The sequence below is a fragment of the Sphaeramia orbicularis genome, chromosome 22 (genome assembly GCF_902148855.1).
Source record: "Sphaeramia orbicularis chromosome 22, fSphaOr1.1, whole genome shotgun sequence".
NCBI classification, from domain to species: Eukaryota; Metazoa; Chordata; class Actinopteri; order Kurtiformes; family Apogonidae; genus Sphaeramia; species Sphaeramia orbicularis.
The window spans coordinates 50,640,161-50,656,684 of NC_043978.1; the positions used below are offsets into that span (position 1 = coordinate 50,640,161).

General features: G+C 39.8%; 1 protein-coding gene across 3 annotated transcripts in view; it reads right to left on the bottom strand.

The window, feature by feature from the left end:
* stag1a (STAG1 cohesin complex component a) overlaps positions 1 to 16,524 on the bottom strand; it is a 159,294-nt gene that overhangs the window by 62,454 nt on the left and 80,316 nt on the right. The gene's annotated exons all lie outside the window — the stretch shown is intronic.

A 16,524-nucleotide genomic window follows, 5' to 3' on the forward strand; every position in this document is an offset into this window, starting at 1 on the left:
ATTAGGGTTCAGATTTTAGATCACGGTCAACTGTAAGTCATTCTATGATCTACTTTTCAGATGAATAAATGGTGTTGTCACAACTACTCAGCTAATATTCATTTTAAATGGCTTGTTTAGCAGTGTGTTTTACAAAGAATGCTGCACTAACCTATGGGTTTGCAGCATTACGGTCACTAGCAGTTTGCTGTCCACAGGAAGGTGCTTGGATTTAATCCACATTAACTTGCAAAGTTAGTGTAACATGTTTTTTGTTTTTTTTTTGGCTGCTAAAGAAATCTCAGACTAAGAATAACTGTTGATCCATGAGCGGCAGGTCTGACGTAAGGATTCCAACATGCAGCAAGTCTGATTTACAGAGATTTAGAGTTAATTTAGAGGGTGAAAACATTTCTGGTTAATTATAAAACCAGGCAAATTAGTCAACAATCAGATTATTTGTGAGAAATCCTGCACCTATATTTACAGGAAAATGTTGTCTATTCTCCACTTCATCCGGATACTGTCAATATTGTATTAACATCAATCCAAAGTGATGCCTGATGATTTTATAGTCAGATCACAAGTAAAAGCCATCACACAAAGCCCAAGTTTCAAGAAACCACAGGAGGTTTTGAGGCAGGTATATTGGGATTCATACTGTGGATCATGGTTCTACCTCAAAAGATCGTCATAAGTCTTTTGGGCAAATCCCACAGATTTAAATGAGACACATCAGGCATCATTAACTGGTGATGATTTGAAGATAAGCACACCTAGTTGCTGAACCACAGACTGTAGTTATTCTTGATCAGTTAATCAAATGACCAACACAAGGCCTGACACCGCATATCATCGACCACAACCTGACAATGACTGAGGAACACCAAAAAAGAGCAACTGAAGATAACTGACTTTGCCCTCCAAATTCTGAATTCTGTTTCAGGTTAAAGTTGTGAATGTCTGAATTAGGTTTGGTCCCCATGTTTAAATTATAGCTAGTTTCTCCTCTACTTCAAGTAACACTGATGTGAAATTTGGCAGGTAGGTGGCTATTACTGAGATAATGTTGATGCTGGTTTGGATTTGACATTATTTCCTGTGAAATATATACACTGTTTTGAAAATCCACTAGACTTGCACTGATGCTCGGAAATTGGCCGATTTTCGCGTGGTCAGCCATGACCTGCATGATGTTTTCGTGTTTCAGGTACATGGGCCAGATGTGGCCATCGAACAGACCAGGGGGATCTGGCACCGGGATAGGCTGGTGAGTCTGACTGATTTTGAGTGCAAGTCAAATTCCTGCCGCGCCGCATAAGCAGACCCGGGGCCAGTTCCAGATACTCATATATGAGGTGACAATCACGAACATGAAGGGGTCACCTGTCGCTGACAGAAGTGGCAACACAGCGGGGGGGTTGTGCGTTCCATGCCATACATACCCCACACTGACTACGTGAACATCATATGACTGTACAAAGTGAAAGTGAAACTTAAAGGTGGGGTCTGAGATGTTTTCCTGGAGCATTTTTTACTATATTGCTTAAAATCCCCTTCACACCCTGATTACAACTAATTAATTAAATGCTCTAACACAAAAATTTTAAAATTAGTCATCTGTGGAACGGACAGGACTGAAAAACACCATCCAATCATTTTGAGCGCCCACTCAAAATGATTGAACGGTGATATATCTATCAAACTCAATTGCCATTTGCCCCCCCCCCCCCCCCTCTCTGCGTGTACCCCTCTTCGAGCATGAATTGTGCGTTCCCAGATGCTGGAAGCACTTGTACAGGAAGCAAAGCCAGAACCTGGCTATATTAGTTATATTAGGAGGGAAAGTTCACCGACAAACTGCTTTGTCACTAACGTAAACTACTAGGAAATGTAACATTTGTCACATAGGTCTGAACTGGGGCTGTTCTGTAAGAGCGGGGGTGTTGGAGGAAACTGAATGAGGTATGCATGGATATAGGGCTGTGCAATTAATCGAAATTCAATTACGATTTTGATTATTACACGCAACGATTACAAAAATTATGTAATCGAGAAAAAACGATTATTAATTTTGAGTTGTTTTAATTCACGCGCACGCAAGCTACCATGAGCAGCTCTGCCCCACCCCCCTCTAAGCTACTGCTGCCTGCTAGCCGGCAGGTCCACCCCAAGAGGAAAGTTGTACCTAGCGGTCTGGAAAAATGGCAGGAGAATCACAGCAGAAGTGCTTGGTAAACAAAAAAGGCAAGTCAAATTCAATTGTATGGAATCACTTTGGGTTTGATGAAGAAGATGAAGAGCAAAAACACATCACGTGCAAAAAGTGTTTCGTAGTTGTGCCCGCACCGACCGGTAACACAACAAACCTTTTTAACCATCTAAAGTTTAACCACCGCCACCTTTATCATAATCTTATGAAAAACTAAAACACATAAAAACAACTTCGTCCGCAATGCAATCTTCAGTCTCCGAATCTCTTTATGCTGCAACTCCCGTATTAACCTAACCCGTATAACCCTAACGTACGTTTTCTAGATGGCTGATGTATACAGAAGGCCTTAACTGAAACCTCACAGCACGCCACTGAATTTACTATGTTTCATACTACATTGAACATACTTGAATTTATGATTTGCACTTCACGTTTTTTTTTTATTTTTTTTTTTTATTGCTACAGTTCTATGGCAAGTCTATAGCAGTTTAATTACAGTGCACTATTTATTTACAAAAGGAAACATACTTGAATTTACAGTACACTTATTTGCATTCAAAGATTTTTTTGTTTCATACCAAAGTGAACATACTTTGTTTTAGTGGTTAAAAGCTTTATTGATGTTTAAAGAGTATATTTTGCATTGCTTTGCAAGAAAAAAATAAACAACTTTAAGGTTAAAAAATAATTGTTTTTAATAATCGTGATTTCAATTATTGCTAAAATAATCGTGATTATTTTTTTTTCCTATAATCGAGCAGCCCTACATGGATACGCGAGCCGGAGCCTCAGCCGAGGCTGTAGTCGGCGTCGGAGCCCCAGGCGGGGCCATACTGGACCTTAGCCGGCGACGGAGCCTCAGCCTGTGTAGGAGACGGAGCTGTGGCCAGGGCCGGGCCAGACCGTAGACTGTGTCGGAGCCCAAGCCGGGGACGGAACAGAGCCTCAGCCGGCAAATTGTTGCTGTGCAGCACTCGTGAAACCTTGGGAACAAGCATTGCGCGTGCCACTACTCTGGAGGACTGGCTTTGGAGGGACGTCTGAAGAAAGGGGTTTGGACTTTTGAATGGAGTATTTTCAAAACATAGCTGCTTGAACCGTTTTTCTAAGATCTCATACCCACCTTGAAGACGTTTTACTAATTCCTCCAGCTGTTGGGCACCTCATTTTCCTTTCCCCTACCTTAGTAAATTTTCATTTCAGGGGGCAGGACATTTGTTTAAGGGGGCAATGCCCACTCTTGAACCCCCTGAACCGGGCCGGGCCAGACCTACAATAATTATCGTATTTTTACAATAATTCTACCCTCTGTACGGTGTATGATCAATAATTCCAAAAATCCCACAATGTAAGATAATTTGACCCCCTCATTACACGACTAAATTCATTAATTACCAAACACACATACAATATAGTTCCTTCGCATAGTGCTGCACTTGTTTTTATTCATCCTCTCTTGTGCCTCTTTACTCATGAGGCAGGACCTTGATTCTGCCCAAAGCATGAAGAAGTTGGGAATTTATAAATGTTGTTCTGGTCCATTCAGTGCAGGGGTTCTGTTAGATTATTTAAAAAGTAAAACTGGGTTGCAGCATGTAATATGTACGGTCTATGACGATGTGTTACTAAAGCACATGGTCTGAGCCACGTCAGAATAAAAATAGGGTGTGTATAATAATTTACCTTCAAATATGACAATTTTCAGCTGCTGGTACGATACAGAACTCACTGAAAACCCGGCATTTCAATCAATTTACCTGTTTTCATACAGAATACCTGGCACCTTTTTGCTCATTTTTCTTCCATTTTTAAAATAAATCTTCTAATGGGAAAGTTACACTGTAATGTCTTGTGTGTTGTGGTTGGAAAAAATGAGATCGTAATCGTCCAAAATCGGTACTGGCCATCCAAGCACCCTGCAAACTGGAAATCTGGATCAGCCCAAAAATTTTTTAAATGGTGCAAGTCTAAAATCCACCACAAAGTCATAATTTTTCAGGTACTATAAAAAAACAGATTCTATTTTTCCATAGTCTTGTGCAAATCTGATTACTAGGAAACTCATTTTTAAGAGTGTGCATTGTAGGTTTCGGCAATAAAATGGTCAACTAGCCTTAAAATCAGGTCACGATGAAATTTATATGGATAACACTGATAAGGTTTGGGCACTTCACTCCATATGGACAAATATAACAGCATAGTACACTGAAGAAGTAAACCCACACTACAAGTGACATGTGGTATTTTTCGTTTCCTGAGTAAATTATGAAGGGCTATCCATTACACTGAGTAAATATTTGTGCCAAAGGAGTTATGTGCTACAACACTCGACTGACAGCATTAGGGAGGGGAGCGTCGCTGTCACCAACATCAGTCAGATAGGGTGAGCCCTTTCCTTAAAAATGTCAAGCTATGAAATATATTTACCTATCTAAACCTTGAGGTTAGATGCCATACATACCTCCAGACATCTATGAGTGTGAAAGCACAAACAGCCTGCAGTCAAGTCGAACTGCTTCAGGTGTATTTGTGAGCTGAGAACTTACTCTGTCAACTACCAGCTTTTTACATTTCAATACAAAATAATCATATCAGCAAGTCATTTGTCCAGATATCTAACTTTACTTTAAATCGAGCAAAAACAATACATAACCACATCTTAAGCCTTCTTTTCTTATTTTACTGGACATGAATTTAAGTTCTATAAAATTCACATTGAATATTCAGTATTCAGACAACACTGTGGTGCAGAATAATTTGGTGCGTTTTTTACTCAAATGAGTAATTGTGCAAAACACAACAGAATGGTTGGTTAAAGCGCTGACTATTAATTCTGTCAAGCAACGTAAAAAAAAAAATGTTGCTGTTACATTGAAGTGCTTGAGTTCGAGAACATAAACAGTTCAAAAATATATACACCAGTAACATCTGTTTGTATGTGCACCACATTAAAACTGGTTAAATAATCTGGAGATGCTCACATGCATTTTAGGAGCCTGGGAAGAGCTGTAAGATGCAGTACTACACAAATACACAGAGATGGAAAGCAGTTACAGCAATGCTGTAGCAGCAGAGTGAACTGAGTGGCAGTCAGTGGTTGTAGCTGACATATGATGCTCTTCTATAATTAAAAATAATGGTATAGTGTCTGCATTCTCAACTCGCTGGAGTAAAACTGGGAAATCTGAGGATGTTTTCTTTTGCACCGTTCACTCTGGTGAGTGGCCAACATCCACTCAACTTAGAATGAGCTCCTCATTTTTAATGATCTGAAGCTGGAGGGTCCCAGGTTCACACAAACATGCCAGTTTTACAGGATAAGGGCTCCCTTGATTCTTGCTGAGCAACTTCCAGCCGGAATAGAATATACAATGTGGGGGATTCGCAGGGGCCTGTGGTGATGAGGCTTGACAACAAGTACGGTATATGGTGTCATCGTTAATGTATGTTCAGATTTTTATAGCTGCCATGAAGCAGTGACTCACAGGGAACCCACGGATCACACAGACCCATAACATGAAGATCACAAAGGATCTGGTCCTAGTGTAAAATATGTTTGTGTAACTAATAAATGACACTAGCAACTAGGGCAAAGAATAACATTTTTTCAGTGTCTATTACATTTTTGATTAATCAAGAGATGGTCTATGAAATTTTAGAAAATGGTGGGAAAAAGTTTCCCGAAGCCTAACAGACAGCATCATTTGTCTTGTGTGGTCACAATCCAAAGATATTAGGTTTACTGTTAGAGAAGAGGAAAGAATCCAGACAACATTCACATTTAAGAAGACGTGTTCTAAGAATGGTCTTTTTTCCTGTTAAAAATTACTCCAATCAATTATCAAATGTAAAAAAGTTGCAGATTTATGCAGCTGTCCATCGACTGATCATTTTAGATCTACTAACAAGACTGCAGAATGATTTTGTAATGCAAGTGTTTTTTGGTTTCATTATCCCACAACTCCTCTCTTTTGTCCAATCATATTATTTCTGTTTCCAAAAAGCGAAGGACAACAACAGCCAAAATGCAAACTCCTGCTTTCAAAACAACAGTCTATGTTGTCTAGGCTAATAGCACAACCAACCAAATTTCCATGAACTATTTTTATGCCCACTTTGATCTATAATATCAGAGAAGGTTTATGGGAAATTATAAAACAAACAACAACAAAAAACCCTTCATTAATTTCACCAAAAAAAGGGTTCATGTGCCTTTTTTTTTTTTTTAAAGCCAGTGGACATAAAAGAAGATGGAAATGTTCATTTAGAATAAATCCGCCAGTTATGTGAATACATGGCTGGTAGCAGCAACAGGTATCGTGATATTTTCTTTTCTTCCTTATTTGCAATTTTTGAATCAAATTCACTTGACATTTTATGGAAAGAGCTAGTGAGTCTGAGTTGCTGGGTTACATATTTCAGTGATCCCAGACTCGTATTTTTCATATCTGGTGGTAATGTGCTTTTTTCATACTTCAGCCAGCAGCTCTGGTGCATCAGATAGGGTGGTGTATATTGAACATGCATGTAATGTGATTGCAACAAGGTGTTTCACAGTTCAGACCTACAATTGTATCAGAGAATATTGGAAAAGGAGAGAGCTCTTGTAGTGAGTACCTCTTAGATGTCATTGACTTTTTATGTTATGCTCAAAACACCCAAAGTCTGGGAGTTTGTTTATCGGCAGCTAGTGAATAATTACACAGAAATAACACTGCAATTAAAGGCTCTGTGTGAACTTAGTGGAAATAATGTCTTTAAAAATTGTCTGAAAGGTGTGGCTGTCTGAAGGAAATGTGTTGATGATGCAACAAAGTGAGAAAAGGAACTAAAGGAAATGAGATCATGTTTATTATTAAGCAGTGAAGACCTTTTAAGTCCATAAACCAAATGCTAAACATGTGTTGGCTGACTGTACAAGAGCCTGTGTGATGATATACCTCAGACCAGCGATACCAAGTTTTCAATTGGAACTGTTACAAAGTTAAGCTTGAGTTCAGTTTTTCTATGTTCACCACTAGTTTCACTTGTAGTATTTTTTTAAGTGGTGTCAGGTAATACGTGTGCAAATGCTCCTTTAGGCATAAGAAAGAATGACAGAAGATACACGATCTGCATAAGTATACACACCCACAGATGAACTGCATTCAAATCGCTGTCTGTGAACTACAAAACAGCAGGACACAGGTATCAATCACATTCAGCACATGTGCATCTCACTTAAACCACATGACATCTTCCACAGTTTCTCACCCAGGTTTTATTTTTGTGGTCCTTTTCTTACAAGCATGCACAAATTCAGACCAACACCTGTCGACAGCAGTGCGGCAAAGCACCGGCTGGATTTGATGATGCATCCAACTATAGCCTCTGCAGCTCAAATTAAAAAGGCATTAACGTAATACACGACCGCTTCGTCAAAGACAAACAACGGCAGCCTAGATTAAATGAGAATTTTAACTACTTTACAACCCCCTTTGAGGAAATTCACACCATCATCCACAGTCTAAAGTTACAACAGTAGCATATGGTCGGTGTTCACTGCTAACTACATCAAACCTGCTGCCCAAAATGTTGGGTCATCTCCATGTCCCTGACAAATCTGTAACACTGAATATGACATAAAATGGCAAGAAGTGCAAAATAAGGTGTAATTAATCATAAGAGGTTTGACTAGAAAAGAGGGCAAATATCAATGTCTCTTAGGTAAAAGCTCCTGAACCTTACAAAAAGGTTTACCTCTCTCACCTTTAAAAAATAATCTCTTCCATCTGATATTTCATAAAAAGAGAATCACAGGTGTGAATAACAAACTACCAACAGCTGAATGCCATTTGGTTGTTTGGGCTTGGGGGCCGTCCTTCTGTGCTTAATGGCTCATGTCTTAGCTTATAGGGAAACAACTATCTACACCATTTTCCTGATGAGACAACTGGAAATATCTCGTTATAAGCAAAGATGATTCGTAAATTGGTGAGTTGTTGAATGTATATATACACACCCAACTGTTTTGGACTATTATCAGCCATTTATGTGATATGTGCGGTTGGATAAAACAAGCAACTTATCATTTCTGATGTTTTTGTCTGACCAGACATTAAAAGGTTTGTCATTAATTCTCCAATCCCCTGATTAATGTCCATTTTACCCTTTTCATACTGAACCAAAACCCCACTGACATCTCACTTTTGACTTCAGGATGAACCAAGACAATTAGCAGCAATCTGCATTCATTCCCATCAGGTCAAAAACTCTGCAGTAGTCTGCTCCTGCTCTGGCTCAAAGTGGCAAAAACACAACTCCCACTTTTATCTGCTATTTTTCACCCATTTTCTGGTGCAATGCTACGGTATGTGGTATGTAAATATGCAGGTGATACTAGCATTTTTACAGTTAGGAATAATCAATATAGGGGCCAAGGACAATATGAATTGAATCTATTGACCCAATATTGTCAAGTGTATTCATGATAGCAGAAGTGACAGTAAAATTAAAGACAAAAAATTAACTCATTTGTGTGCTCTTTTGTTCTGAATCTCCATCAATGAGGCTGAAGTGATCTTAAAAATTATAGGTCCAGAATAACCAACAATGTAAAACGATTCACCTCTACAGCGGTGTGGGTAGTACCGTTCCCCCCAATTTGATTCAATAAAACTTGACGCAATGCAAAAAAAATAACGTAAAAAATACTGTGCAGTTCAAGAGAGACTTTGATTTCCCTAGTTGTTGATAAGAAGACAGCACTGGCAACGATAAAACTACACTTCTACCATTTTGACTTGTGAAACATATTTGGATTTTTCACAGAAATATTTCACAAGTCAAAAAAGTCTCTGATGAAAGATTAATCCAAACTAGACTTAATCCTTTCCTGTTTTTTCTCTGACTACACATTTATATTATATACAAGCCAACATCAGTAGCAGAATAAAGCTTTCTCATCTTGCATGATATTTGGTGAGAATTCCTCACTGATGCAGCAGAAATGACAGACAAGATCAATCTGCAAGTAAATATTAACTTCATGGTCACCACAGGGGCCTCTACTAAACATTATACATGAGTAATTTGTTTTGAACTAGTGCAAAGATAGAAACAATGAGTCTGTTTCATCCCACCATGCATCAGATGAACAATTTATTAGCTGAGGCACTTTCACTTCAATGCCAATGTATGAAAATACTATTTTTCATGTAAAATGGTTTCATCCCTACTGAGTACTGTGCACATTTGATTTCATACATTGAATTACACTGAGAAATAGTTTCCCCACCACCTAATTATTTCAAATGTGGAATTCAATTCACAACACAAAGGAATGTCAAAAACTGCAAACTACAACAAACGATGAAAGAGAAAGGTTTAGAGCTTTTCAGTGCTCTCGCAGACCATCAAGTGAGCTTTAACCCCCATCAGTCCCTCTGGGCCACGGCTACAAGCTGAGCCACTAAGACAATAATTGCGCTTTATCGTTCTGCCAGGTTCCACACACACAGCGACCAAAGAGCCTCGGCCTTGTAATGTGGAGCAGGCTTCAGGCTGTCTGTGGCCGCCCGTTTTAACCAGATTATGATTATGTCACACGGGAGATTACCCATCCAACACAGAAAGTCAGAGAGTCAGATGCATCGTCATGTTCCTGCAGACACACACACACACATGCATGCACAGCCATCTGTTATTGCCACAAACTACTGTACTATATGCTCATTCTTTGCAGCACACAAAGCTTGATCTTAGCAAAGAAGTGGGGTGGGGAGGGGAGGGATGCTGTGTGAACTGCACAAACTGATTAGATCTCTGCTGAAAAATAGATTTTTTTCCCAATCTCCTGAGAACTACCTCTGCGAACAAAGGATAAATACATCATAAGGAAAAAAGGGCAAGGCTATGGAATGACATTAAAAAGAAGAGTAAGCCCCCCCCCCCCCCCCCCCCCCCCCCCCTTCAGTGCAATGGCTGCCTGCTTGGTTGTAGCTGATGTAAAATGGAGCCGTGAGAGCGAAGAGAGGGGATGATTTTGGGAGAGTGAGGGGGCAAACTGGAGGAGGGGTAAGGGGAGGAGGGGGGAGTGTGACAGCGGCACAGAGGGAGAAAGCAGCAGGAGAGGGGGGAGAAAAAGAAACTCATTTGTTCTTCTCTCATCCGTCTGGGTTTCCTCTCTCTCTCTCTCACCTTGGCCCAGATTTTCAGTCTCTTCTAATAGAGGGGAAGGGGAGGGGGCAGGACCGACACACAAACAGACCGACACACACGTACACACACTCCTCACAGATGCCAATAAGTCCTCACAGCCATTATTACTTCCTAATGATGTAGCGGGAGACGTCGAACATTTCACAGGAGTGGGAGCAGCCTGCTAATCTGAGTCGGCAGATGTCAAAGAAAAAAAAAAAAAATCCTGTTATGTCGCAGCTGAGAGTAATAATAACTGCCCAGATCCAGGCTGGTGAGGAAATCGCATGGAGGAGAGGCTAGTGAGCTTTGACTTGAAACAGATTTAAAACAGAGGTGAAAGGGTCCAGAGGTCTGACACGAACAGAAAGTAAAGTCAGAGTAAGTGGAAAGCCCTGAGGGATGCATTATAGCATTACCTACAGAGGACTATCAAAGTGCATTAAGTAAGCAAAGAAAGAGGCTCAGGTAAACATGATTAAACACTGGAAATTTGAGTGAAATCACAGAAACTTGTAGCTTTGAATGGTAGTACACATTATTGAACAATGCAGCATTTCCCCTACAAATTAAATGGCTTAAGCAAAACACGAAAGACAAATTAATGAGAATTCAGGTTAGAAAACATCAGAACTAACTAGGGATGCAAATTATCGATTAATTCATTAATCATTAGTTGGTTGCCCTTATTGATCGATTAACGATTTATTGATAAGCGGCAATTTTCCTGAGAACCTGAATTTCTTTTTCAATATGGTCTATAAGAATAAAGCTAAATATTGTTTATATACATGTAGTCTGGTGTTAGATTTTTGGTTTGTGTTTTTGGTATCTTATAAGCCCATGCAAGGACTGGGCATGTTTTTTATGCAAGACACAATAATAAAAACATTCATTTATTCATTCATTGTAAAAAACATGTCATATATTCCTTAATGATTGATTTATTGAACCATTGGATACAGTCAGTGTTTCCTGTGGAATTCATCTGTTGATGTGGCGGTGTATAATGGGGGGGGGGGGGGTGCACATGGGTGTGTTTCGCTGGTGGGTGGGTGCACGCCCATTTCATCGGGGTGGGGGGAGTACTCGCACGTGTGCAGTACAGCCGGGGATACATGTGCGTTGGTTGGTAACCGTGCGCGTGTCACTTTCTGTCCTACTTAGAATACTATAGGGGTACGGGGCGGTGCAGTCCATGCCCCCGCAGAAGTCGAAGTGAAACTTTTCGCTCATTTATCTTTGCCCCACCTCCTGAAGCTTCGCAAACCTGTAGCCCACTTGTGGAGCCTGGAGGATGTTTTCAACTTCTGCCTCATTGACAGTGGACTAGACCAACCTCCAGGGAAAACGCTCCAATACCAACCCTGCATTTGTGCACGTATTTATTCAGGGGTGCACCGCTCCCACAAAACAGACGGGCCGGTCTGTATTTGGCTCCACCATGTCCATAAAGACATTCTAACTCATCAACACCATGATCCGGTTCAATGACCAGGTATCCCAGCCGTGGCGTTGCAGCGCAGACAAACCGGCAGCCTTCGGACAGGTGTGGACAAGGGCAATTAACCGACAATTAATAATTTAATTCTTATTGACAATTAATTATTAGTTGATTAATTGTTTACATCCCTAGAACTAACCAAATAACATTTCTCAGATCTAATATTTAGCATTAATCCCCAAGCTTTTGGTTGTTTATTTACTATTTGGACACATTCTTGGTAATAGTTGTCAAAATTTCTTTTCAAGTGGACCCCAAACTGCACAACCATGTGTCCGTCTCCCGCAAAATAGACTAAAACATGTGAAAATTACTGTACATTTTTAGTCATATAAAATCAAATATTCCAAACCTTTGCCCCTAAGCCCTGCAGAAACGTAGGTAAGACTGCAAAATAATAGCTACTAAGTCAATTTTTTTTATAACTGTCACTTCAGGTCCAACACCTAATTGATTAATGTATATACACTCATATTTTTAGGATTTGCATGGTCAGTGAAACAAAGCACTCTGCAGACTTCAATTTAGTTAGAAGTTTAGTTTAGTTAGTCAGAATAAAAGAATATATTGTCCAAACATAAGCATCAGCCAACATCAGCAGTTGCAGCGGCCAATGTTTACCACTTTTTTTTTTTTTTTTTTTTTTTTTTACTAAATGTTGCTTCGTAAATTTGTGCTGCTGGAATTTGCTATTATTCAGTGACTTTTCAGAATGGGGGGGGGCACAAAAATGGGAACAAACAACAACAACTAAATGAATGAAATGGAATACGAAAAAATATTGGTATTGATCGGATTTTCAGTCAGTGCATCCCTATAAAAATTCTTCTCACGAGCCTGGAATGTGGGCTTGGCTTTGCAGTGCCAAGTGAAGACAACTCAATTAATGGAATTCTGAAAGCCCAGGAGGAAAAGCGCATGCAGGTATATTCTGACGGCAGATAAGGGAAGTGACACGTGTGCAGCTGAGGCTTGATAAGGGTGGCTGAACTGAAGCTAACAACTAAAAACAGGTTTTGTTTTTAACCAGATCAGCTACACTAAGAAGTCACTAAAGATGATGATATGTGTAGAAAAGTCACATCATAAACATACCAATCCCCAGACGTAACCATAGTGCTGTAGATGGAAGGCTCGTTTCAGAGTTAGTTTCAACCGTTTTATGAGTCTGTTTGCAAACAGTTGTTTAGACGCTGGATTTCTGTGTGAATAATACTGGTAATACGTAGCCAGACGGGAATAAGGAAGGTTACAGGCAAATAATCTGCCGGAGTCTGCCAGTGTGGACAGGGAAACCCCCTTAATCCCCTCTACACAAGCTGTAAGAGCAGATGGGCTCTGAGCGATACAAACTAATGACGTCTGTGCTCAGGGAGTGAACCAGACTCCGGCAGCCAGTGTCTGATGACGACCGGTTTTCATAAGGCTGCTTTTAATGGGATTCACCTGCAATTAATTGAAACGCGGACACATAGCGGAGTTTGTGTTACATACACTGTTACAGACGCCACTGCGGTTGTGTAGTGTCATGAATTACAGCTCTGGCTTTAATTTGAGGCAACAGATAAAACAAGAGACATGGATGAGATGAGACAGACTGCACTGTCACTGTTAATACCAATAAAATGATCCTGTTATATTTCCAGTTAAGTAGCAAACAAGTGCATGTAGCTTGCTCACTTTCTGACAATGCATTATTTGATCTGTTTACCTGGTATTAATCACTATTAGGTCCTCCTCATCTAGAGTTTTTGATTGTATTGGAACCATATTTTGAGTGCATATACGAATATTTTGACTATTTTTTTTGGGCAGGGCTTTTTACGATTATGTTCCCTCCATTAAATAATTATTAATTTACCAAGACCTATGAATTTGTTTTGGGGAGCTGTTTTCTGATTTATTCATTTGTCTGTGGGTTTTTTGAGACAGGTGGATTAGTAATAGAGGTGGAGCCCACCAGTATTCCAGGTGAGTCAGGAAACAGGTGTATGGGACAGAGAACTGAACAGACACCAATAAGGACTTCAAGGACCTTTTTATGGTGGAATACCAAACCAAATCCACAGCTGAACTACAAAATGGGCAGCAGTATTTTGACTAGAAAAGAACGTTCTGCTGAGTGAGTCACAGAGCAGTTAAACATCAAAAACAGAAGAGCGAGAGCTGGCCGAAACCACTTGTGTAGCCTCTCTCTGTAAATTCAAATATGCTGCCCGAAAGTTCTCATAGTGTCAGTACATCTTCAGTCCTACAAAACTAGAGATTATGCTGTGGAAGTTTCCTTATTTAACTAAATATGGTCATCATTGCTATTTTTTTCTATTCTATTTCCATCTCACTCACTTTTAAACACATGGTTAAAACTAAATTTAGCAATGACCACAAATCAATGTTTTTTAACTGACTTTCTTTCATTTTTCAAGTGAATATCCTTTCATCTACTGCTGAAAAAATGTCTGCTCTTTTATGTTGTGAAATCTTCAGACTTCACCTTACAACTGTACTTATCCGATTATACACTATCAAAGACTTTAACAAGGTAAAAGAAAAAAATAATAATTACAGCACATTTACCCCCTGTGAGGGAGCTCTCTTTCACAGCTCACTAATAGTTCTGTCCCTTTGAAAACTACTTCATTTCCACTCTGCCAACGAATCGACTTGGCACCAGCCTGTGAATCAATATTAAGTACGAGTGTGTACAAATAGCGCTGACCGCTAAGAGACACAAGTGCCGCTACCGATGCTGAGGAGGTGGTTATTTTCTGTAGCCTGTGGCTGGTTGTTAACCCCGGCCCATATTAATGACACCTAAAGGATTTGTAGGTCTAGTCTGGTGCCAAATTTAGACTTAGCAGCTATGAACATAAATCCAGATATGGAGAAAAATCCCCCTCCAAGCTGGGGAGAGATTTTACCCATCTCCTAAACGCTGACACTTGGAGACTTTATAAGCAGAATGTCAATCTATAGCTTTGAAAGTGGAGGCAAACTTTAACGCTCTAAGGCAGGATCACTCATGCGGGTTAACCTCAAATGCTCATATATTAATATAAAGTCAGGAGTGCACAACTGGAGGAGAAAGATAGGAGGCATTTCTGGCAGCTAGTGCTTTTACAAATCCATACTAGTGCTGCAAACGACTGTTTTCCACCCAGATTAAGGAATACAACCAACAGTACGCAATGCACGTAAAGTTCTTAAAATGCTTCTGTGTCTTATGTTGTCAATTTGATGTCTATTCAACAAAAATATAAATATTTGGATCAAAACAATGGCCCTATACCAGCCAGAAGCTCCCGGTACAGTGTAAATGAAGTACAGGTGGCTGTCTTTTGAGCTCTGACATTCAGTCTTTAATAAGGTGTTCCACTCTACAAAGCACCACTTTACAGCGTCGATGTAAAATGAACTGTTGTCAGTGTCGGTGCAGAAGCAGGTGATCCAAACGCAGGCCGGAGCAGCACTACCTCACAGCAGAAGGCAGATGTCTGATGAAGTACAGTGGGAAACAAACATGGCTCTAAAAGAAACCATTCACAGAAAACTTAGATCAATTCTCATCAAATTTGAGCTGTTTAAAGCTGCGTTTGACTTTCATCACCAATTTTTCATCAAACCTGCAAAATCCGAGTCATATCCGAAGTATCACGATTCTGTGAGTATTTCTGTGATTACGCACCTGAATCTCCTCCCTCACAGTGAACAATTTCGAAGTGTACTCCACCATAAATACTCCGTGTATTTACAAATGGAGCTGGTAGGTCACTCGGGCATTTTCGGAAATTTGTCGCAACGTGCACTGTGAGAAGTGGAGCTCCACGCAGCTGCAGTAGCAGCAACAACAAACGTGTCAACCAAGCGAAAGTAGGTGCGCGGAACTCCACTTCCCACAGTGCACGTCACGACAAATTTTCTAAAATGCCCAAGTGACCTACCAGCTGTTCGTAAACACACGGAGTGTTTATGGTGGAGTACACTTAGAAATTGTTCTCTGTAAGGGAAGAGATTCAGGTGCGTAATCACAGAAAGACTCACAGATTCATGATGTTTAGGTTATGACTTGGGTTTTACAGATATGATGAAAAATTGGCAACGAAAGTCTTACGCAGCTTTAATGTACATGAACCATCTCTTTTACTGAAGAAATAATAATAACATTTTATTGTGGTGCAGGTGGACTGATAGTACTACCATGATTACTTTCTATAAACTCAGCCAGATGTTTTTTTTGCTGTCAGAAATAATGAGGCGATAATGTTTCACCTATTATGACACTGACAAGTGGAAAATGAAGCAGCAGGGAAATACTATGAACCACAAAGGCTTGAGTCTTGTCTTTTCATGCATTTACATCTCATTTCATTGTCTGTTACTGAATACATTTTATTCACCAAAGAACTAGAATGTGTGAAACATTAAAGAGTCTGAAATAAAAATGACTCAGCCAAACTTTTAACAAAAATATAAATTATTTATAATAATCCAAAATTTTCAGTTGACTTGGTATTAAATATTAGTGGAGAAGTCAGATGAATAATATAAAAATTCTCCCTTTTGAGTGGTAATCTTTAACATGGATGGAGTTGACTGTTGTAGCTGCTCTGCACACTGGTTCTCATCAGGTTTTAGAAAACAAGAACTT